Here is a 24,857-nt window from a genome sequence, read left to right as displayed (position 1 = left end):
AAGAAGTATTGCTAGCTCAAAGTTCAGATTTTCATTCAACAAAGCTCATGTTAAGTTTCAAGACCTATTTCTTGTGTTTTAAATTCACATGTTTTTTGTTTGCTTGTTTGTTTCTTTAGAAGAATGATTTTGGAAATCTGAATGTGATAAACTGCTTATAGGCAATGCAAATAATCCATTGTAACACATACGTAAGCAATACAAATTAATCACTACTCATAATGCATTTCTTCAAAGAAAGGGGTTTTCAAGCTATCCCTTATACACCACAGAGTGGCTGATCTACCTGCTGCAATAAAGAAATTGCTAGGCATATCCTAGAGTGCTCTAGTTCACTCATAATCCTACAGTTCCCTTACTAAGTTCTGCTTCCCAAATAATTAGGCGATATCTACTTACATGCAGTAGACTAACCTCTGTCTCACGCATTCACGCCTCATTTCCTCATTTAATTCTCTTTTCAGTCTTGTTATTTATTTTCTTTAATATTACATTTCCATTTCCAGCTCTATAGCCAGATGAGTCACCCTCATTGCTATCCACAACAGCACTCTCCAAGGCCTGTGAAACAACAAGATAATTTACAAAAACTTTTCCACTGAAGTTATATACAGTCAGTGAGGTTAACCTTTATTTTAGTGGCACTTGAATTAGGAGACAAAGTTCCATTCAGAAAAGATTATTCAGAACAAAATAGGAAGAATATCAAGAATTTTACATCATTTTCAGAAATAAATAAATAAATAAATAAACCACATGCCATAACCACAACATACCAAGACAGTGGTGTGAGACTCAGTAGTTTACATTCAATTTTTTTTTTTTTTTTTTTTTTTGCTCAGAAACATACATAGAAAATATAAGTGGACTGAAATTTCCATGTATTTTTCTTCTTTGCTATAGGAAAGCAAAGATGAAGTTCTCAGAAGTTCCTATTTTAAATATAGAAAGAATGACTTATCTTCCTCACAGCAGAAGACTAATTTCTCATTTCAAATGATCGTTTCCTCTGTGTTGTATGTTGGTCCCTGTTTAGCCATTGTTATCCACCTACAGTCATTACATTTTGTAATTGGAATTTGGGATAAGAAAGTAATTGTTATTTTCCTTGAAGGTGACATTGACAGAGAGGCAATATATAAAACAGAGATAAAACAGAGGAGTCCCTTCCATATGAGGCTACCATCCCATGTTTAGATGTAAGGGACGTGGTTCAGTGGGGAAATATGGTTGGTAAGTGGATGGTTGGACTGAATGTTCTTGGAGGTCTTTTCCAACCATGGTGATTCTGTGGTTTCTTTGGATTCTAACAGATGCAGATATCATGCAAAAAATAAGGATGTCCAGAACCAAAACAGAAGAATCGACGAAGGATGCTCCAAAAATAATGCTTTCTATTTATTTCCATGGAAACTATGCACAATAAAGAGCATAATAACACTATTTGATAGAGCAATTTTTCAGCTGCAATCTGTCTCACGACAACAAAAAGTAATAGAATATTGGTGGGAAGGTTCAACCCCTAATGCCATACCACCAGTACCCATGTTTGATGTCATGGGACAACATAACAAAATAGGAGGCAGTACTTTTGGAGCACCCCATATTTACCTATCACCTAGAGGAAAAAATCTTATAGTCTTCCTGTGAATGAAACTGTTCTTTTTTCAGTGACATCAACAGAAATTTGACCCTTGAAAGTACAGTACTTTTTTTTTTTTTCATTTCTTTTTTCCCTCCATCACTGTAACCACAAATCTCAGTTTAGTGACTATGACAGGAGTATCCAGAATGAGGAGCTGGAAACAATTGCTGTCTTATTTTTCCCTAGGATAAATTATTCAATTGACTGCCCTGGAATTACATCAGTACATACAACAGTACATACTGTTTAAACGTACTTGTACTGTAAGACTTATAAGTAATTACTGTAAGTAATTTCAGGAATCCTACCTCCTTTAGCCATAGTCCATAAAACTCACCTCCTTGAGACATTCAGTTAGATCTTCACAGAAGCAGAAGTCAAAATACCACACTGCAGTAATTATTTCTCCAGGTCTCTAAAGCATGTATTGTTGTTGATGCAAATACTTATGGAGCATTCCCACGGTAAGAAAGGTAGCTTGCTAGGAAGAGAAAAAATAAATAGTAATAACAGGCACACAGAACACAAAGTCTAATCTTTAGCTTGTGAATACACCTAATTTGGTTTAAGAATGACAAATGCAAGCTCAGACAAATTCTGCTGAAATGAAATGAAGAAAACATTCTATGATAGAGCAGCTGGACATCCAATTAAGAATCTAGACTCTCACATTCTGCCCAATGCACAGAACATATGCAAAATGAGAGTACTTTGCCAGAGCAAAAAAGTCAAACACCACAAAATAACAAATAGAACTGCATTCTCATATTACCCACAAGAATGGGGTATTCCCAATTTAAGAAAATTTCTTTCAAAATTAAATGCTATTTAGTATGGTCAAGTATTCTATTTAAGTTTTGACTAAGAAAAATATATATATATACAAACATAATTTTAATATCATTTAAAGACTGTTAAAACCATAGCATAATATTTCATACTTGAAGCTATTGAAAGGAGTGCGCATTGTAGAACACCTTAAAAAAAAATCTACTATTCTTTTATATTCTTCTACATTTTGCCACAATGTTTACATAAAGAAATTTAATTGAAATAGATTTTCATAATCGAATACTTCTGAAGACCCGTGACATGTTGCAGATCAATGTTTAATCTGCCCCTACACAGAAGTGTGTATGTCTGTAATCTATAAGAAACACAGCTGTCTTTGCCTGAACATTAACATTGTTGGGAGATTTCTTTACAACAATGCAGTACATTCCTTAATTTTCCCTAGAGCTGCAAACTATTTCAGATGAACATGAGTCAGTCAGTACTTTTGAGAATAATGTTGCAAAGTTCTAAGTGCCGCTTACTATTTCCATGAGCACTGCCTTTTGGAGGCAGTATATCAAGTGTCAGAAGTGATATCAAATACAGTTTGTCGGAGTATCTGAAAGCAAAGTGATATTTTCAAAGACATTGCTGTATGTATTCTTGCTAACTTAGAAAAGAAACAGAATTAGGCTGACAAATGAAACACACGAAATTGATGATATCTCAATGACATCTTCCAGAATGATTTAACTATGGGCCCAGACAAACTTTATGGGATGCAAACTTTTTTTGATGCTGAAAAAGTTTGTATTAATTTAAATTCAGTCACAAGCCTGTTTATTGGAGTAATACTAACACAAAATGGTTTGATTTTGAGCACTCTGTTGAGTAACAACATAGACCTCTTCTCAGCTTTAAAAATGGTTGCTCAGCTCCTTATCTTATTCTAGAAGCCCATACTACTAGAATTGTGTCAATTTATAAAAACAACAACACGTTATCTTACATTTCCTTAAATTTATTTTGTTTGATTGGTTTTTGCTTTATAAGATTTGTATTAGATTTGGAGTAGGAATTACTGGATTGTTTTGTCAGGAAAAAAACATCTTTGACTGAAACTTCAACAGATGCAATTCTACTCTTCTAAAGCTGACATTGATGGAGCTCAAATATTAGTAGCTTGGGATATTTCTTAATTATTCTTCCTCTTAAGTTATTACATATTTGAAACTCTGGCAATGATCAGAAATTAAAAAGATTATTTCAAAGTATTCTAGAATTGGGAATTTTTGAAGCATTGGGAAGTGGAAAGCTATTCTGTTTGACTCACTGATAATACTTTGTGTAAACTTATTTGCTATTCATAGCATGACATAATTCCTTAGTTCCTAATTAATTGAACTCAACTTTTTCTGTTCTGAGCACCGTGCTTGAGTGCCATTTTCAAAGGAAACGTTGTACCTTTCATTTGGAATAACTGCCTTTCAAATATTGTTCTCCATTGAGTAGAAAGCCTTCCATGTAAACCTGTCCTTGTAGGAGTCAATATGGCTGTGATAGTAATTAAAATATCAGAAGCAGGAGAGAACAGATGATGACAAAAAAAAAATTAAATAAATCTGAACACAACACAAATAATTCTTTCTGCAAATATAGTTACTTACCCTTCCTGGAGAAGCATGATTCCTATTGATGATCTCATTGTTAACATTTATTTCAGTTCAGGTTTCATTCATGTAAGTTGACTTGGGGCAGACACTGTCTCAGATTTCTGATGGCTTTGCTCATTTCTGTCAACGTTAATTGAAGAGGAGAGAAAAGTCATATATTAATCTTTCCAAAATCATCATGTTTCAAAAGAGTGTGATCTTGTGTGACTTCTGTTTCACAGAAATCCCTCTAAAATTCTTGATCTTAGCAACATTCATAAAATGAGTGAATATACAGAACTGATTTGGGTTTTTTGGAAGAGCTGGATATAGAAGAGAGGGATTACCACAGTTGTTTATAGTCACTGTTCCTAAAATCACTTGTCCTGTACGTCCTTATGCTGTACATACTATTACAAAGTCTGTGTTTAATGAATGATACATGAAGGGTTGTTAGGAACTTGTGCCGTAGGGGAAGACTATTGTGAGTCATGAACAGTGCTAAACCGTAGACTCATTAATCTGATTAAAAGCATGGCTCATTATAATGTAGCTGGATATGCAAGTTTTAAATATTACACAGTTTGCCTGAGCTCTCATCCACTGAAGTAATATGTATTTATTTTTATGATATTTTTCATTGAACTGCAGTAATTCTATATGATTTCCATCATGGAATTTGCCACTGGACATACAAGAGCATGTTTACAAAATAACCTAATTTGCAGTAGGTATTTTACATGAGTTTTTAGTTTATGGGTATGGTTTGGAATTAAAGTCACTCTAAAGATGAATATATGGTACAGCTTCAATGCTTGGTCCTGCTCTATACTTATTTTTAAAAATAATTACCTCAAAATACTGCTAATATTGAAGCTTATTACAATTTAACCAGTGCTTTGAAAGAACCAACTTCTTATTGTTAAAGTCAGTTCAAATAAGACATAGCTAATAGAAAATATCTGCTGACTGCAAGTTCTCCTTACCCTAGTAGACAGAAACGTTAAGGTCACAGTGACAAGATTATTCTTTCCATGAATTGCTCAGCTTTACATACCAAAGGCAATCAGTAATAAATAAAGCATAACTCTGAATCACCTCAATAAATACCAGTAGATATCAAATAAACAACAGCAAAAAAACAATAGCAAAAGGAAAAACACTCAAACTGCAAAGCCATCTTAGTTAAAAAGTTTTCATTCGTCTCATCCTTAGATGAACTGTCAACACCATTTTTAGTTAAGAACATACAATGATTCAAGTCATAGTGTATCTACTGTCTCTAGTGAATGCAGAAAGTTGATCTGTGCCATAAAAGATGCCGGAAGCCTTAGAATGTGACTATGTGGAGAGAACAGTAATGACAATTTTCCTTCAAGTCCTAAGATTTTTCATTTGCAGAACTCTTTGTGACAAGCTATATTAGGTCTAGATAGCTTGTATTTGTCTGGATCTCATATAACATACCCCGATTCTGCAATAACTGCTTCACAACTTAATTATAGTTCACTAGAAACATAACATTTGCAGATAAGGCACTGCAAATGAACAACTCTCAGAGCCTAGGTGGGCTTCTCACTCACAGACAAACAGCATTCTAAAGGCAGCAAATGCTTTTCCAAAGCTTGCCACATTTTCCAGGTACTGCAAAAAGGTATCCTGAAGGTCAAATACAAAACAATAATTTACTGGAGATTTTCACTGTGTTACTTTCAACCAAATTCTGAATATTTACACAGGCAGCATTCTACTAGTGTTAAATAAGAATGTGTAAAGATAATAACAAGAAAACAACATACAAGATAGTACTACTGAGCTCAAATAGAGAGTAATCAACATGGATTTTTTTTTTCTTCTTAAATCCTGAACATCAAATCTACTTCAGTGGATTCATCTAAAACATGCCAGGTAGGACTTAGTTGGCTAAAGAAAACTTACTGGGAAGTGCTTATTATACTATTAAACTAAGACAATACCAGAAATGCTTACCCAGAGCTTTCCGGTGAAAGATGATAAACTTTTTAAAAACATGGGCCATATTTTCACAGTTTAGGTACTCAGGTTGCAAGAAAGAAGATAAATCACATGCAAGAGAGAGTTTATGCATAGTTCTGGGATTGCTGTATTTCATGTCATCTCAGCACACACACATCTTTTAACCGGATCAGTACCCAGCTTACACAAAGAACAAGAGAATCTTATTCAAGAATGAATAAGAAGTTTGTCACACAAAATATTACAAAATATTGCTCAAGTATATCTACAGAAGTGCATTCATTTAGTAATAGAAACATCTAACTTACAGAGCTGAAAATACACCCAAACTAGTATAATTCAATAGACTGCTATATACCCCTCTATCCTACCTCACAACATGCTGTTGAACCTTCGTCCAAACTAGCTCTCACCTTTCTTTGATGTTGTTGCTGCCCTTTCACCTACAGTTTGTCTGTATTTTTAAGAAGATACAACCTTGTCTTTGAATGATAATGAGCTAAACAGCCAGGGTTTGAAAGATTTGTACTTTCATGAATCTTTGAGCTAAGAAGCATATGCAAAGACCTACATAAGACTGCCCAAGCAATTAGGCTTTGAAAATCCTGGTGTTTAGGTCTATTAGTTGTTTCAATATACAGCTATTAAATATTTTGACAATCAGGTTTTTCCTAAAGGAAGAAAACACCACCAAAAATCAAAAACCCACTCACAAAATATTTTTTTAAATTATTTTCTTGTCCTTTAATACTACATGTATTAGAGAGACATTACCATGTCATATTAAAGACAATATCCTCCATTATTTAGTGGTTTAATTAATCAGGTCTGGTCTAAAAAACAACAAATTATAAATCTGTGGAAGGTGGAATGGTTTCATTAATAGGCTCCATAATTGTATCATCTGTGATATTTTAAAATTTCAGTTGCTTAACATCTGATGTTTTACATTTGAATCTTTATCCCTAAATAGATTTTAATCATTTTCACCCTCTTTTACCAAACTCAATTTCGTATATACAACTTCTTATGTGACTAATGCATGATTTAGCTATTCTGCCACTTGTGCATTCATAGGAAGTAACTGATGTCCTTATTTAGCAAGGTAGCTGGTCTGGCCAATTTCACCAACACTACAACCTGTATTAGTCTTACCTTATAGCACTACGTGAGATTTCCAACTCCAAGTACGACAGACACACAATAAAGAGCAAAACCAAAGTGAAGAGGAACTCAGGACTACTTTACAGGGCATCTAATAGCATAATATTCCTTTAATTCCCTCTCTGCTGAACGTAATTGTGAATTTTACACATCAAGCAAGTAGGCATGGGACTTACACCCAGGAAAAAAAAAAAACCAGCAAAACATCATTTCACTGTTCTGTAGCAAATAACAGGAAAACAAACAGTTTACTGCCTGCTAAAAAGCTAATACTTAAAAAAATAAAATAAAATCAAGACAACACAGTAGATCACAGTAGATCCAAAACTTAGTACAGTGCCTTAGTATAAGACCATAGCTAATCACATTTGAATATAAATTGTTTATTTTTTTAAGTGAAACTTGAAAGTACTTGTTCAGAAGAAAAATACTTCTAATTTTTTTTACATGTTAATTTAAGTCAGCATATCAAGAGAAACAAACAAACAAAGAAACACCTTTTCAGCTGTTGAACAATGGACAATCCAAGCAAATAACAATCCAAGAGGAAAATGCACAAATAAAAAGAATTGTGGAATGTTTGAGCCAAAATATTTTCTAAGCTGGAGCTGACTGTACTAACTTGGATAGGAAGACTTAGGGAAAAACTAACTGGGATCAAAGAGCCATGGCTTGGTACTTTCATTTTTATTTTGAAGAAAGAGGTTTTTTGAATTGGGCCAACCATTGCACACAGTTGGGTTGTGCAGTACAGCTTAGCCCAGCTAGTTCCATCCAAAATGCAGCACAGAATACATCTTAGAACAGATGCAGAATTATTTTGAAGAGATAAACTGCCTATAGCTGGCACAAGCGGATATTTTCACTGGAGTATTATCTTGACAGATAATGGTAGAATTTGCCTTATGGTGTCTGATCATAATTCTACCAATTATCATGACTTCATGATAGAATAAATTCAAGAACATTCAGAACTAAAAGAGCTAGATTTTTTTTCCCTGAAGAAATAGCAAAGAAAACAATCTTCTTGTGCTAGTAGACGCAGCACACGAAGTTTTGGGAGCAGTATATGCTTTAGACAGTTTATTTACACAGAGAATGAGATAAGCTAAGAATAAACCAAGATCAAAGACAGATAAATACTACATCTATATGTTATCTCTATATCATTTTTCCTTTCAGAGTAACTCTGATCTTTTCAGCATTACCAGACTTCGGGTCAAAAAGGACCTTGTAACCAAAGACAACAGAGAACCTTACTTTCTGGGTACATGCAGAGCCTCTATTTAAAGTCTCAGGTGAAAAGTTTCTATAGAAACATGAAGGGTTTAAACAAACAATGCTAAAAAGCTGAACCCAGAAGCCCATCCAAGAAAACCATTTATCCATCCTAATCACTCCTAAACTATCTTATGAGGACCTCTATCATGCTTCTGCATACTGCTTTAATATGTTATACTTTACACTGGCATATTTTGCCTTTGAAAACAAACAAACAAAAGCAGCAGTAATAACAGAAAACAACCAACAAAAAAAGAAAACCACAAACATACCGCTAACTGTTAAAAACATGGATGTGCAGGAATCTGCAGCTTAAACCGAGGGAAATGCACAGAAAGTGGAAGCAGGGTTGTGCAGCCTGGGAGGAATACAGGGCTGTTGTCTGTGTGTGTAGAGATAGGATTAGGAAAGCCAAGGCAGAAATAGAGCTGAACTTGGCAAGTGATGTGAAAGATAAGGTTCTAGAGGTAGGTAGGCAGGAGGAGATGGATCAAGGAAAGTGTTCCCCCGATGGAAGGTAATGGGGAGCTGGCTTCCTCAGACATAGAAAATCTGAGGTGCTCAATGAGTTCTTTGCCTCAGTCTTCACAAGTGGTCAGGCTTCCCATGTCTGCCAGGACCATGAGCCTCTAGATGAGGGTGTGGGGAGAGGTTTCTGTCCCACTGTAATGGTGGAACAAATCTGAGTCCTCTCCTATAAGGAAAGGATTGTTTAGCTTAGAAAAGAGAAGGCTCCAAGGAAACCTCATTGCAGCCTTTCAGTACTTGAAGGGAGCATGTAAACAGCAGGGGGAACAGCTATTTATGAGGGTGGATAGTGATAGGATAAGGGGGAATGGTCTGAAAGTGAGACAGGGGAGGTTTAGGTTGGATGTGAGGAGGAAGTTTTTCAGACTTTTCAGAGGGTGATGAGGCACTGGCACAGGTTGCCCAAGGAGGCTGTGGATGCCCCATCCCTGCAGGCATTCAAGGCCAGGCTGGATGTGGCTCTGGGCAGCCTGGGCTGCTGGTTGGTGACCTGCACACGGCAGGGGGTTGGAACTGGATGAGCATTGTGCTCCTTTGCAACCCAGGTCATGCTGTGATTTAACACAGGTCCTTAACTGATCCCAAAGCTAGTAAATTGAAAATTAATTCTGATCTCCTTCTTGGCATATACTATCTCCTAAGTGATGTATATGAGGACTTTTTTTAAAAAGCTGTTTGTCCTATATATATAGTTATGTTTCAAATTGTTACTCACTAAAAGAGCAAGTATTTTTGGTTCCTTCTGAAAGTCATATTTCCATAGTGATGCCAAGCTGACAAAAATATGCAGTACTTCATGATAACTGAAAATTAACTCAATAGCACAGATATTGCTCCCGGTTACCACTTACTTAAAAGTCAGCCCAGAAATTATTTTACATCTGCAAAAGTCAGTTTTTCCTGAAATTTTAAAAATATATATGCATTCAATATATCTTCAGTTTTCAGAATTGTAACTGCAAGAATTTTCAGAATATTTTGAGGCCTTAAAAGAAGAGGAAAAAAAAAGTCTGTCTTGCCCCTAACCTTAAAGCTTCAATAGCTCATTTCCCAGGAAATCAGCTCAAATAAATGGAAATTCATTTTGCTGGACCACTTGCCCCATACACAATTTGTGGTATCTGTTTTTCTGCAGGCTGTATCTACTCTGCTATATAGAGGAGAACCAGGGAGTAAATTCAAGCATTTTACTCATCCTAACTTTCATTTTAAAGGATACCCCCAAGCAATGCAGATACAAAGCAGTCTGCTTGATGGCAATACAGATGTACTCATAGATGGAATAATTCCATCTTCATCACTCAGCAGGTTAGAAATGCAGCGTCTACTGATTTCTTTTCAAAGCTTCAGAGATATTTCTATCCAGAAATTATCAGAGGTGTCTGACTTCCCCTCCTAAGGACAGGAAAGTTACAATCCTCTTTTTCTTTTTTCACTGAAAAAACATAGCTCCTAACTGACCTGTGCAGTCTACATAACTGTAATCTACATATTGCATCTACACTTTACACATTACAATGTTTAATCTACACATTGCCAGCCTAACAAGGACTGAAAAACAGGAGGCGGTTATGCTTTTAAAAACTTACAGGAATATCCATCACATTCTACCTGTCAAAAAAGAACATCTGCTAAAAGGGTCACCATTCCAGAGGCAGAATTTCTCTGTATTTCTTTCCCCAAATGATCATACTCTGCTGACTGTTACAGCTTCGCACCAACTCTCTTAGAGCTACACCAAGGATGAAAATAGTTACGCTGAGCAGAGGTTATATCAGAAGAAACGTAGAAGGCAACTCACCTCTGTCATTTACTCTGTGCTGCACTTTCAATGTGCCAGGAAGGCCAGGTTGCTTCTCTGTCATACCTGTTTAATGGAAAGCCTTTTCCCTGCGCAGAATCTTTTTGTTTTCTTGACAATAGTTTTAGAAAAACAGATTCTTTCATTTTACTCCTTCTGATATTTCATTAGGGCTCTCTTTCTGTTAAAATAACCTTTCAACTGGAATTTCATTATGCAAATTTAGTAATATTTCCTTTTTGTTACATCGGGGACCTAGTAGAACTTTGAAGCAAAGCAACATGCCAATCCTTAACAAATAAAATACTCAAAAAGAATCAGGGAGCATTGATTTCTCTCTGAGTTTGCAGAGCTACAACAATAGGACATACCACAGCTCCAATTCCAAAGACAATTATTCATACCATCTATGAACAATTCTCACAAATGTTATGGAGCTTGGGGTATGTTTGTCTTTATAAAGAATTCATGACATACCTCCTTTCAATCATCTCACATCCACCCACACTGACATTTCACAAACCGAACTTATCCATAATACCTCTCAGCACAAGGCTTTTTCTACACATTTGTTCAGGTCAGCACACAAATGTTCTCACTCTCCAGCCTTAAAAATATATAAAATAATGAAATAAAATTCCACAAACACCCACAGCACTGTACAAAAGACTATTCAGGGTCAAGATCGAGGAAAAAGGCCTTTATCCTCTTTAGTTCACTCGTGTGTGTGTGTGTGTGTGTAATACCTTTCTTTGTGTGTTGTCTTTGCTATCAGAACACTGCAATTCTTGCAACTCCTTTGTCCTTAAGATAAGTAGATCAAGGAGAAATGAAATGACAAATGTTGAACAGTTTTGTCTTCTTCCCATTGTAAAAATAAGACATTTTTTCAACAAAAAGTTATAGAAAACTAAACAGTCTTCTATTTCTGGAGAAAACCCTCAATGTATCTTACTTATGCCAATAATTATATCATCATTTATTCTTCTATATATATTCAAAATATTTAAGTTTATTGTTGCTATTTTTTTTATGCAGTCTTTTTTTTTCCTTAATGATCTACTAATCTTAATCAGTTGCTGCATTCCCTAGAGATGGCTGTATGTTCTGAAGAAATCAAAACAGTTGAACTATTTCTTCTAATTGTGAAGCAGCAGGTGTGCTTCTTACTGCAATGGACATTGCTAAAACTGCAGAAATCTTTCTATGGCACTGTATGCCTCAGCTGAAGACTGGTAGACGATTGTTATTTATGGGAAAGAATGCTGCAAAATCATTAAATTAAAAAACAAACAAACAAACAAAAAAACAGGTATACAGTGTAGAACTTTATACAATATAGAGGCAAAAAATGTCAACTCACATTTACTGGTTCACCCAGAGAATTCTATGATGTTCCATAAGTAATAAACATTATTCTGTGATTCACAGATCTTTTTTGGGGAAGTCACTTGTTCATAGCTTGCTAACATGCCGAGGCACCAGTTGGATGAAAATAAATGTATTTCTGACCAAATAGCAGAAATGAACTATTCTGCCTGAATGAAGTGAGGATCCACGACTGCATTTCAGAAAAAAGTCTTCAGCTCAGCTTCTGAGTTTTATTAATACACCTCCTCAGTGCTGTGCAGACTCATTCATGAGAATAGATCTCAAAAACCTATGGAAAAGGAAGCTCAGGATAGTTTTCAGAGGCTTTTCATTTATTTTTAATCTTTGTTCCTAAGCATGAAGCCGATGCCAATAAAATGATCAGGATAACTTTATTTTATTTTAAGAAAAAGTAGTCACTTTTATGCCTGTATTGCTCTCAGGTATGGCTGAAATGTTTCATCTCAAACTCCCCAAAAATGTCAGCTTCAGGCAATTCATCTCAAGTTAAAAATATCAGCCTAAGGACTGAACTAAAATAAAGCAACTGGAAACGTCAGTAAAGCTGAACTATGGATGACACTGTCAGTTCCCCATGCCATACAGGGCATGAAATGTATGTGTGGTAAATGGTGGGATCTGTGATCTGGATATACTTCTTAATGATACCCACCACTTCATAAATGTCAGATACGTGATACGAATTCCTATTCACATTATCATTTCCACACAGAACCCTGAATAATCACTATAATCAGTTCTTAGCAACTGCGGCCATGGTAAGGGATATGCATCTACTTCCATGACTTTCTCAGCAGAATGAACTTTGGAGACAAGAAAACAAGACTGAAGAAACAGAGAGAATCTTCAGAAAGGCTCTACAATTCAGTACTGATTTGTGACACATTCTAGTAAAACTCCTACCTACGTGTTTAATTAAAAACTACCAAACCTGCTGAAGGAAGTAAAGCTGTTTACATGCACAACTGTTTTGAACGAGTATGGTACTGTTCACACAACAATATGATTTAATGGAATACAGTAGAAAATGATGAATAATAATTTTTGAATTGCACAGGATAACTCCCTGCCCCCACAAAAACAAGCAAAGCCAAGAAAACCACGGCCGCACACAAATAAAACTTATTGGTTTACAACAGAAGGGTAAATAAATTGACCCTATTTAGTTATCAGAGAGTTTCGGCTAGAGAACATAGTTAGCTTTTTATGTATTTTTCTATGTACTTTGGAAAAAGGCACTTCTGATGCATTCAGAGGAGATACTGCTCACATTTCTTTGCTAAATATCAGCACAAATAGTACTGACTGCAGAATGACTGTTGCTGCTGAAAAAAGATCTCTAGAAGGGTCATACAGGGAACAGGCACCAAATTTCATTTAAGGACAAAAATATAGCTGCAACACAGGAGACACAGAAGCAAACTACTACAATGAGTGCAAATCAAGGTCCCACAAAACAGGATATTTATAAGTGCACATTTGACATATTAGAGAAAAACCTTCCCAACTGGCACACGCTACCTGTATTTTAGACTTCTCAATATTTTGCAGCAGTATTTATTATTTTGCCTTATAAATGAAGGAATGAATTAATAGACTAACTTACTACTTCTGATACTAGGTCAGAATGAAGGTAAAGCCCTCTTCATTGTTCAGAACAAACAAAACAATTAAATTGAAACTGTCTTTATGGGATCCATTTATTAATCTAGATGTTTAAATTTCCATAAAACAGCAATGTTCTGATCTTTCTACCACTGAAAAGAAGGTTTCTGAAGCCTGAAGTAGATTAGAATTATTATCTCCCTCTTGACTATCTTGTTGAGGAAGTGGAGAGACAGAATAACAAAATCCACAAAATGGTATTTATATGTTATTCTGCTGGAATAGAGTTATGATTCCTGACAGTGGGGCAACCATACAGAAGGCTTCGACTAGGGGCAACAAATTTTAGATGTGAAAAATAATCTATAAACTATTATACTAAATTCTCTAACAAGATATCAAATAACAGTTGAAAACATTGCTGGTAAGACCATTTCAAGACAGATTTTATGATGGGATAGAGAGAGCAAAATAAAGTGCTTCACAGCACATCTGACCTTTAGTACCACAAGCTAGGTGAGACTGAAAATTGCATATCTGCATATGACTATATTTTATTGAGTAAAGACCAAACTAAACATAAAAAGAAGGAGGAAACTCAGCTTTTGTTTTCTAATGGGACAGAATGAAAACATCACACAAACACCCCAAGTAAGAAAGGCCCCAATGTATTTGTTTTAGTATCTAGGACTCTTAACAGTATAAAAGTTAAGAATTCTGTCTCATCTCAGGTTACAAAAAATTCCCAGGAAACTTCTCTTGAATATGGTAACAGTTTCAACAGTAATAAATGTATTTATTCAGGTAACCACCTGAAGATCTAGCCCAAAACACTCTTACCCTTGCAACCACATCATCTTGTATGAGTTCCAGACGGCACAGCAAGCAGATTACCACCACTCAACTTCAGTGACATAGAAAAGCTTTCCTAAACTTTTCACTGAACCTCTGATTTCCTAGAAGTCAAACTGATCATCTAGGCAGGACAGCCAGTCCCATCTATAACTTCCTGAAGGGAGGTTGTAGTGAGCTGGGGGTCGGCCTCTTCTCTCGTGTCATTAGTGATAGGACCAGGGGGAATGGCTTCAAGCTACGGCAGGGGAGATTCAGGCTGGACATTAGGAAGTATTACTGTTCAGAAAGGGTGGTCAGGCACTGGAATGGATGCCCAGGGAGGTGGTGGAGTCACCGACCCTGGGGGTGTTCAAGGAAAGGCTGGATGCTGTGTTGAGGGACATGGTTTAGTGGGAGCTATTGGGAATAGGTGAACGGTTGGACTGGGTGATCTTTTAGGTCTTTTCCAACCTTGGTGATTCTATGATTCTATGATCAAAGACATCTTGCAAAGCACCTACATTTTCACAAAATCAATATGTGTTCAATGCTAATATCATACCTATACCAGAACAACCTCTTCCAAACAGAATATCAACACGGTTCTTCTGTTCCGCAAGAAAGTAACCTAATGCTTTTCTATCACAGAAAGGTTTTTTTGCTTAAAAAAATAAAAACAACTCAAGCATCAGACTGTGCTCCTATGGTCTACTGTGCCTTCTTCACTGGCCAGCTAATTTACTCCTTTCCAGTCATCTTGTTTGTTTGCTTGCTTTATAGTTAGTATTCTATACATGGAAAATATTTTTATAAGTTGTTAACAAGAGGTTAAACAGCAGAAGAAAGTTATGCTAATAAAACAGCATCAAGACATGGATTTCAGAAGGGTGGGACCCAACTTTACTGTTCAATATGATGCCCACGGCAGGATGCCTACCTGTGCTAAGCTATAGTCAAATCTTCAGATCCAAACTCTGGACGACATACCCTTAGTGTACCTCCTTCTCACTCTTCTGTCCAACGAGGAACAGAGACAGGCCAGTCAGGAAATACACTGCAGCATTTCCAGTATTCTCATATGATTCCTGTCCCCAGTTATTCCTTTTAAGTACTGATAGTGACATCTCCTTAAAACAAATCAGTATTGCAAATGATTGAAAAATTATTAATGCATTAAGCTAGGAAGACAAAATAGTTTTTGTCAGTAAATAATACGTGCTGCATACGCATGACACAGGACTGTATCATGTAAGCGTTGACTTTGATGCTACACCAGCAATTGATTTTCTGCCTAATCCTTCAAAAATTATTTACATGAATAATCCATTCACTTTATTAATATTCACTCTATTAATAATAAAAACAACCTTACCAGAGGAAGGATACAGAAGTATTGACAGAATAATTAAGAGGAAGATTAGACCAAAATGGTCTTGGCTTACTTTGCTCAACAGTAGGAAATCTTCGGGAAGAGAGAAAAGAAGAGAAAGGAAAGAATTGTGTTCCCTAGGAAGATACCAGAAGGAAAAAGGCTCCATGGAAGGGGAATGCTTCAACACAAGTAGGCAGGAGCTGTCTATAAATAAGTTTAAACGAAGTCTTCTACGCATCAAAGGAGTGTGGATCTAGAAAAGATCCCTTGTGGGAGGAAAAATATTTATTTAAAGATTTTTTTTTTATTTTTTTTTTTAATGAAATGGTGTTGGGCACTATTAGCATCTACAATAAAGGTTTGGATTCAGAGGTCCAGATTTTTCATAATACTGTGCTCCAGTTCAGTTTTTAGCTTCACAGTCCCTTTCGCTTTGCCCATCTCATGCAGATTTCCTTTGTTTAGGCAGGAAGGTGGAGTCTGACACGAAGATACTCCATTACAACAGAGACAGGGTATCAAAGCTGGATTTAAATAAACACATGCCAAGCTGTGACAGACGTGATTCAGTAAAACATCTCATTCATCAGTTTAAGACTGACAATTGTCTTTGAGTTCCACTATTCCCACTCATTTAGGCGTTGAGAGTAGGAGGAATGAACCGACAGTGGAGCTTCATTGCTGTCTACTTTCCATTTAGATTTCCACCTCCCATTGGGAAAGAACAGAAGAATAATGGCTTCTAGTTTGGGAGAAATAGAATAGCAAAATCTTGTTTGTTTTAAAAAAAAACAGCATTCTTCTATGTATCACCAAACATAAAGGACATTTCCCAGAAGATACAGAGCCTCAAAAGATAAGAATGAAATCTGCATTTTCATAAGAAATACATGCATAATTAAATTTTCTCTATTTCTAAGGTTGTACTGCACAACAGAATAAAAACATGTGAGTGTTGGTGGCTTACTCTGGTACAAGGATACAAAGCTGAAGTTTGTAATACAAAAAAAAAAAGTATGAACTCTATTCCACCTTTATTCTTATTACTGTAAATGACAAGAACCATTTAATAATATTTTTCATTAACATATGTTTTAAATGCATTGTTCTGTGTATTAAAATTTTCATTTATTACTATGACAGAGACTTTAAACTAAGAATGGGAGGCATTAAAAAAAATCTACTTCGTATCAAAAAGAATATCAACTTAGTGATCTGTAGACGGAGAAATTAAACATGGAAACCACTTTTCACTCAAAATAAAATGACTTAGTAACAACTTTGGAAAAGTTCATAAAAGAAGCAGATTAAAAATCTAAACATAAAATCAACTTCTGTCTTGACTGTATATTCTCCAGTTGTAATATTTTCAGATCACCACAATGGTAAGAATTTATCAGGATATAGACTGAACTTCATGAGTTGGATGCCATAGTACCTGTGAGTCCCTTCTTACTCAGGATATGCTGTGATGCTATGATTAATCTGGCATATTTTACCTCCATTAAGCAATTGTCGATTGAAAACTGTCACTTAACTGCAAAATACTTGTGTTTGTTTAATTATATTTTAACTGCATTTTGAATCACTCCACATATAGCATGGTCTATGAGGAAAACTAAGAACGAGTTCTGGGCTCCCTCGTTCAAGAGACACAGGGTACTACTGGAAGCAGTCCAGAAGAAGGCTACAAACATTTACTATGTGATTTAATATGTGATTTAGAAAGGTGTCAAGAGTACCACAGGCATGGATCACCAGGCTCCTCCAGCACAGGTTCAGATACTTTGCTAATTACCAAAACCACACACAACCTACAAAAAAAAAAAAAAAAAAAAAGTGTTTTTTTCTGATATTCAGTCATTTCCATTGAGTTCCTACACCTGCATACATGCTGATGAAACAATTTCCATAATTCCTTTTAATTTAATTAATTGATAATTGAGAAGAAATGTTGAAATAATTGAGCATGGGATCTTTAAGAATAACCCTATTTGTAAGGGGTCTTGGTAGTTCATCTACTTCATCCCGCTGTTCTCTTTATTATGTTTCCATGCTTCATTAGGTCAGAAGTACAGAGGAAAATTTCTGGACCCATTACCCTACCCACCTTGATCCCTAGCAAAGAAAACCAAAGCAGAAAGTCAGAAAACATAGGAAATAACTGGAATATATGACACTACCTCACTTTTCGTTCTGTTAGCTATGACAGATACTTGGACAGAATATTCTGTTAATTGAACAGATTTATCATGGAATAATTTCTAGGCAAAGGCTAACATTTTCAAATGTCAGTACCCAAAAACCAGGCTTCAAAATCCATCTCCAGACACACAACTAAACAAGACACAATTTTCAACTGTAAATCTGTGTAATTTTCACTTCCCAGTAAAAATCTCATGGCTTCCCAATAAGAGAATCTTTATCTTGTGTGTGTATACACATATTTATACACACACAGTAATGAGTTCTGAGAGACCTCAGTTCCTGAGGGGGGGATTCCACAAGAACCCTTAGTCTCCAGATAAATACTGACCGACTTGACCATACACACAACAGAATGATAGTATCACCAAGGTTGGAAAAGACCTCAAAGACTATCCAGTCCACCTATCAACCAACCACCTATCACCAATTTCCCACTAAACCATATACAGCATCTTCTGGAGGCTGGTGGCCCTGCCTGTGGCAAGGGGGTTGGAACTTGATTCTTGGGGTCATTTCCAACCCAAGCCATTGTATGATTCTTTGATGTACACATTTCTTGAATACCTTCGGGGTCGGTGACTCCACCACTTCCCTGGAGAGCCTCTTCCAGCATCTGATCACACTCTTGTAGAAGTATTTCCTCATGTCCAACCTAAATTTCTTCTGGTGCAACTTGAGACAATTTCCTGCTCGTTAAATGGGAGAAGAGGCCAACCCTCACCTTACCACAACCTCTCTTCAGCTACTGTACAGAGCCATAAGGTCACCCTTGAGCCTCCTCTTCTCCAGACTTAACAATCCCAGATCCCTCAGCTGCTGCCTGAACCTGTCCAAATCCCTTTGTAGGGCCTTGCTACCCCTAGCTAGATCGACACTTCCTGCCAGGTTGGTGTAACCTGCAACTTAGTGAGGGTGAACTCAGTGCCCTCATCCAGGTCATCCATGAAGATACAGAAGAGGACAGGCCCCAGTACCAACCCCTGGGGAACACCACTTGTGCCTAGTCGCCAGCTGGACCACTTATAAATTGGCATAAAAGTAGTTGAGAGTTACTTTTTCTGTGCTTCACAGGTGAGAAAATAATAAATGGCTAAGGATTACTGAGAAATAAATATATTAAAGAGATTAACAGAAAGTTACATTTTATGGAGAGTGGCTAACATATTAGGGAAAGTAGGCTTGGCATATATAAAAAAGTCATTTGTTTCAAACCATCTGTTCTTATAAAGAGCTAAGGGGATAAAGTTGTTCTTCCTTATTTCTCCTACATAAAATAGACATTTTTGCTTCTATTTTTTATTTCCACAAAATGCTGTGGTACTGTTTGAAATGGAATGCAATGGTCTTGAAATTTATATAATTCATATTCTATTTGTATACAATGATGTTCTAGACAACGACATTAAAGCACATTTTAGCAGACATGCATAAATTCTTACTTGTGCAATTACTCTCTCGTTCCCTTTTGTAGATCACAAATTTAGAAGTAAGCAGCTGGCTGACAAATCTTTCCTCTGCTGATTCTTTCCTTGTTCGCTTTTTTTGTAAATCTCCCAAGAGATTCTTTAGCTGTACCATGTGATATTTCACTACAGCTATTTTCTGCTCTTGCAGCAAAACCTAGCATTTCATAGTAAACAAATAGTGTTAACACTTGTGTTGCTTAATGTTTTGTCAGTTTGCTCAGCAAGTGTGAAGAAAATGCAAACACTTCCAAGCCTTTTTTCATGCTGTCAGACTTCACTAAGTCGAGGAGATCTCCCAAATGGATGCTCTTGTATGCTGCATTTAGATCATTTGCTGAAAAAATTAAGAGCTGAAACTTACGTGGCTCTTAACACAGGCAACACCTGGTTGGAAAAAAACCTTTTATTCCACCTGGAACAAGTGTAAGATTTTCTTCACAAGAGGTTCATAGCGCATGGACACATTTCTTAGTTACAGTAGGCTTTATTTCCTAGAACAGCTTGAATTCCTTGCATTTCTGTGAATGGCTTTGATATATTCCTATGTGCAATTCCCTACACACGTGCTTTATTTTATATACTTAAATAAAAATCCATACACTATCTTCTCAAGTAGATGTTATTTTCAAAACCTCATTTTTTCATTACTGTTTAAATAATCGTATCAAACAGTGAAATAGTGTTTTATGGGAGGTGGGGTGACAAGCTATATCAGAATTAAATGTTCTACAAAATATGAGGGTTTTTTTTTTCTTTTCTTTTCCATTTGTGTCTGTTCACATGTTATTCCCAAAGCAAGAAAGAGATAGCTGCTTCAAATTGTTAATAAGAAAACTGTTCTCCAACTGCAATAAGTTACATTAACTTTACTAAGTGTGGGAAATGTAGGAAACAATTGACATACACAATTCTTACTATGCAGACTGACTCAGTTTTAATTGTTTACGTGAAGTACTTAAATAATGCTGATGCTCCCTTTCCCTTTGACTTCAAAAGGTGCTTTACACATTTAAAACATAAAGGTAAAATGTATTTAACAGGTATCTAAAGCCTTTTGATGTGGTCTGTGTTATTTACACTGGCCTCTAGCTACTAATCCAGAAGGTAGCCCACATCTGTAGATCACATCTGTAAGCCCCATGCAGCAGCCTTCAGATGTTCCATTCTGTCTCAAATGGCAGGAGAGATTTATTTTTAAGCAACTGAATTAAGCCTGGAAAAACAATATGATACAGCTCTTACATTCTACCTAAACTGAAGCAGTAAACAAGATGCAAGATACCAAACTGCTCAGGTCTGAAGGAATGCTCTTTCTTGGGGATATGCAACGTGAATGGCTGTGTGATTTTGGGGGTTTTGGGTTGGTTGGCTGATTTCCTAAAACCTTTGCTAAAAGTCAAAAATCTCCTTCAAAATGTTACAACAGCATTCAACACAATACAGTCAAGACAATGGCTGACTGCTTTGGTGTGGTTATATCAGAAGGGGATGGGATTCTCTTTTTTTTAACTAGATAATTTATTTATACATCACTGAAATTTTAAGAAGCTAAAAGGTTATTTAAGCTGTCTTCTATTAACATGGTTAAAATTTCAGTTAAAGAAACAAATTCATAACACATCAGAACCCTTTTAACATTTTATCCTTTAACACATACAAGACTGCAGGGAAGCAAGCAGCAGAGTGCTGGAGGATCCACCACACAGTGCTTCATTACTGGGCTGTCAGTGGGAGGAGAGGGTGGAGAGTCAAAGGGGCTGTTGAGATCAGTTAGCAACTCAACTCTATTCTCACTGTGCCAAACAGGTGAAAGACATGAAAAAAGGAAGGGGAAAGAGAAAGTTAAGCCACTTAATCTTAGGATGCAACAGGGACATGACTAGAAAGCTAAGGAAGGACCTTCTCTCATGAACCATCTAATCCCAGATGCGGGAGTTATTACTAGCAATCCTACATTGCATATATGTACAGATTATTTTAACAACAACATTAAATACCTCCTTTGCTGTTTTGAATTGTGGAGCAACACATATTATAATCACACGGGCCCATTGATCTAAAAGCCAGGAGTGAAGATCATCAGCAATTTTAACTCACATGAGTGTAACAGCCAAGAATCCCTTTCTGACAAACAACAACAGGCCGAGCAGAAATGCATCGTTTATCTCACATTTGACATCTTTTGAATGTAACAAACATTAAGAAAAGGCTGATCTTTGAACATCTCTCATCCTAGAAACTTCAAACCATCTACCATTTCTACCATCCCCAGGAATGTTTTATACATGACTGTTTTATACATCAATCTATTTCTGGTTAAAGAGGCATATTATTTACCTCAGGAGAAATTAATTTAGAATCATAGAATCACAAGGTTGGAAACAACCTATAAGATCATCTTGTCCAACCGTCTCCTCATCACCACTGCCACCACTAGCACTAAACCATAATAGAATCATAGAATCACAAGGTTGGAAACAGCCTATAAGATCATCTAGAGTCCAACTGTCTTCAAACTAAAGGCAACATACAAGCTCTTTGTAGGACAAGAAAAGAAATGGAAATAACGTATCTGATAGAAATAACAAATCAATGTTACCTAAAGCACTAAACCAAACAGATGCAAAATGTTCTTAAAAAAACAAACAAATGAAAATCTCCTAATCATTAATTCTGGTTAGAATTCTTCTTTTCCTCTCACATAACATTTAGTTTAATGACAAACTACATTTTATTTCTTGAAATATATTTTTAAAAATTCTCCTGAGAGCATCCTTAACCTAATGATGGCCATCCCAGAAGTACAAAATACAGAAAATAAGGAAGGACAAAAAGAAATCAAGGCACCAAAATGCGTAGGTGAGGTAAGCACTAATTCAGTACAGACATTGAAGACTTGTGCCAAATTCTCAATCTTGATTGATATTTCATATCATTATTGTGACTTAGTGACAGATTCTTTTTCCCCAAGGAAATAATTCCAAAGCCAAGAACCAACTGCTATAGCTGCAACTCACATGAGACCCTTCAAGCACATACAACAAGTGAGGACTTAGTGGGGAGGGCTTGTAACTCCTGATGACTTTGTATGCAGAGAGCATTCAGCAGCTTCTGATGCCACTCAAAGTCAAAGCTTTCAAACATCTGTTTGAGCTTCTTAACAGAAAAAATTTGGGGGGAGGGAGGAAAGAGGAGGAGGAGGAAGGATGAAAATACACACAGAGTTCTTGTAATTAAAACACACGTTTTCCCATTTATAATAAACTGCTACAACAGGAACTGCCAAGTCATAATTGATCAGTTATCAGTTATTTTGGTATGCGTATTTTTTGTTTATTTATTAATATGTAAAGACTTAAAAGTTTTCCAAGAGAAACTACACAGAAAATGAATGCACAGGCAAGTTTTATTTCTAGTTTCCTGCTGGACTTTCAGTTTTTATGATTGTGTTCCATTTCAAAATGATTTTTAAACAGATTTGGACATCCCTTTACATAACACTGTCAGTTTGAGCTAGATTTATTTGTCCAATGAAGAATGTTTTATCAGAACATTCATTACCCTTTTTGAGCGGAGTGGTGTCAAGGATCAGAAAGCAATTTTCCTTCTTTCCTGTTCTCAAAAGTATGTGTTTGTTTGTTTTTTGGATTTTGTTGTTTTTTGGTGTGTTTTTTTTTTTTTTATAGTGAGGTTAAGCATCACTTTTTCAAATTCCTTGTACTTGACGTGCCATCTGTCGATGAGTCAAGCCTGTTATGCTGGAACTCTGAATACAATAATGATCCCTCACTCTGAAAACTATTAGAAGTTCCTATAGAGTAATTTGAAAGATGCTCACCCTCTACTTATAGATGTCATGGCTACATCCATTGATATAAGGTGTTGACTTGTACATTGACTCTACAAATATTTATAGTTCTACCATGATTGCACTGCAAAACTGCTTTTTGGTTTGGTTGGTTGATTTGTTTTCGTGGTGCTTTTGTGTTTTTTTTTTTTTGTTGTTGTTGTTTTTATTCCCCCCCCCCCCTCAAAGATTGAGGTTTCTACATTAACACTAATGGAATGGAATTTCTTTGCATTTTAGTAACATCTGCTCTACATTTCACGAGGTAACATATCTATGTATTTACTGCAAAAGAAATTAAAAAGTGTAACTTCGGTGCCAAAAATTTAAGCATGTGCAGGACATGACTGTTTCTGACATACTGCAGATGGAGTGCTTTAAAAAGGGCAGCTCAGCCTTTGCAGCCATGTGTAATGGATGCATGTCCAACCTCTAGATAGAAACAACTCTATGAAGCAAATGTTTAGTCTACCTTTCTGCTTTTCATTGAATATTACTTTAAGCAGCTGCTTTCTAGTTCATGTAAAACTACTGCTGATAATTGAGGGAAGTGCTTTGTCATTAGCACCTAAATCTTGACTCACATTTTCTATTACAGCTCAACTTATCTCTTTCCTTAATATAGGTGAGTTCATTATGGAAAGAGATGTATAGTATTCATAGGGAGACAGAAGAAAAGCAGGAACATGACACCCCTTGTAGTGATTATAACCTTATTCACAGCTTTTATCCTCTCTAAAAGCTCTTACATCTTTTGCTACTTCAGTTAAAGCACAGAAAAACCATGAAGAAAGCTGGAAGGCTTAAGGAAAATGTGCAAGCATGGGGATGTGTTGTGAAACTTTGGATGGGGAAGGGGACAGAACAAGATTTGCCAATCTCCCAAGGTACTGATTTCATTGTTGCAGCTTAATTTCCAAGTATCAGAATATATGTATAACCTTACCACTGCAAGGTATTCCACAGTCAGGAGATACACACCTCTCTGACTTGTGTGGGGAACTTGTCAGTACAGAAGGGTGCTCCTTGACACAGAGAACCTCCTGTCCTCATTTACTTTCACAGCTACTATAACAGCCAAACAGTAATCCACTTCCAAACGTTTATTTCCTAAAAGCTTTTTCTGAAGTGTTCAGGTTAATATATTTTGTCAGCTGCACAGAGAGCAAGAATGCAGGTATATTACTGCTTCAGCACAGCTTAGAAGAATCCTTTTAACTTCATTCTGTGACCAGTCCCATTTCCTGTGCTTTAGTTCACACTGTGGTGTGGTCTCACTGATCATAAACTGGA

The 24,857-nt window shown here is 36.2% G+C and overlaps 1 long non-coding RNA gene across 1 annotated transcript in view; it reads right to left on the bottom strand.

Annotated features, from left to right (window-relative positions):
- Positions 1-295: 295 nt before the first annotated feature.
- Positions 296-24,857, bottom strand: part of LOC122170427 — a 284,255-nt gene continuing 259,693 nt past the window's right edge. The window contains exons 5-7 of the long non-coding RNA XR_006171756.1: positions 4,087-4,212; positions 1,983-2,126; positions 296-561 (exon numbers count right to left, since the gene is read on the bottom strand). This is a non-coding gene — a long non-coding RNA (uncharacterized LOC122170427). The remainder of the gene's footprint in view (positions 562-1,982; positions 2,127-4,086; positions 4,213-24,857) is intronic.

The sequence above is a fragment of the Centrocercus urophasianus genome, unplaced genomic scaffold (assembly GCF_019232065.1).
Source record: "Centrocercus urophasianus isolate 14NV4802_14NV808 unplaced genomic scaffold, USGS_Curo_1.0 seq_7, whole genome shotgun sequence".
Lineage (NCBI taxonomy): Eukaryota > Metazoa > Chordata > Aves > Galliformes > Phasianidae > Centrocercus > Centrocercus urophasianus.
The sequence above is the reverse complement of the archived record's forward strand: the minus strand, read 5'-3'. Positions and strand labels throughout refer to the sequence as shown.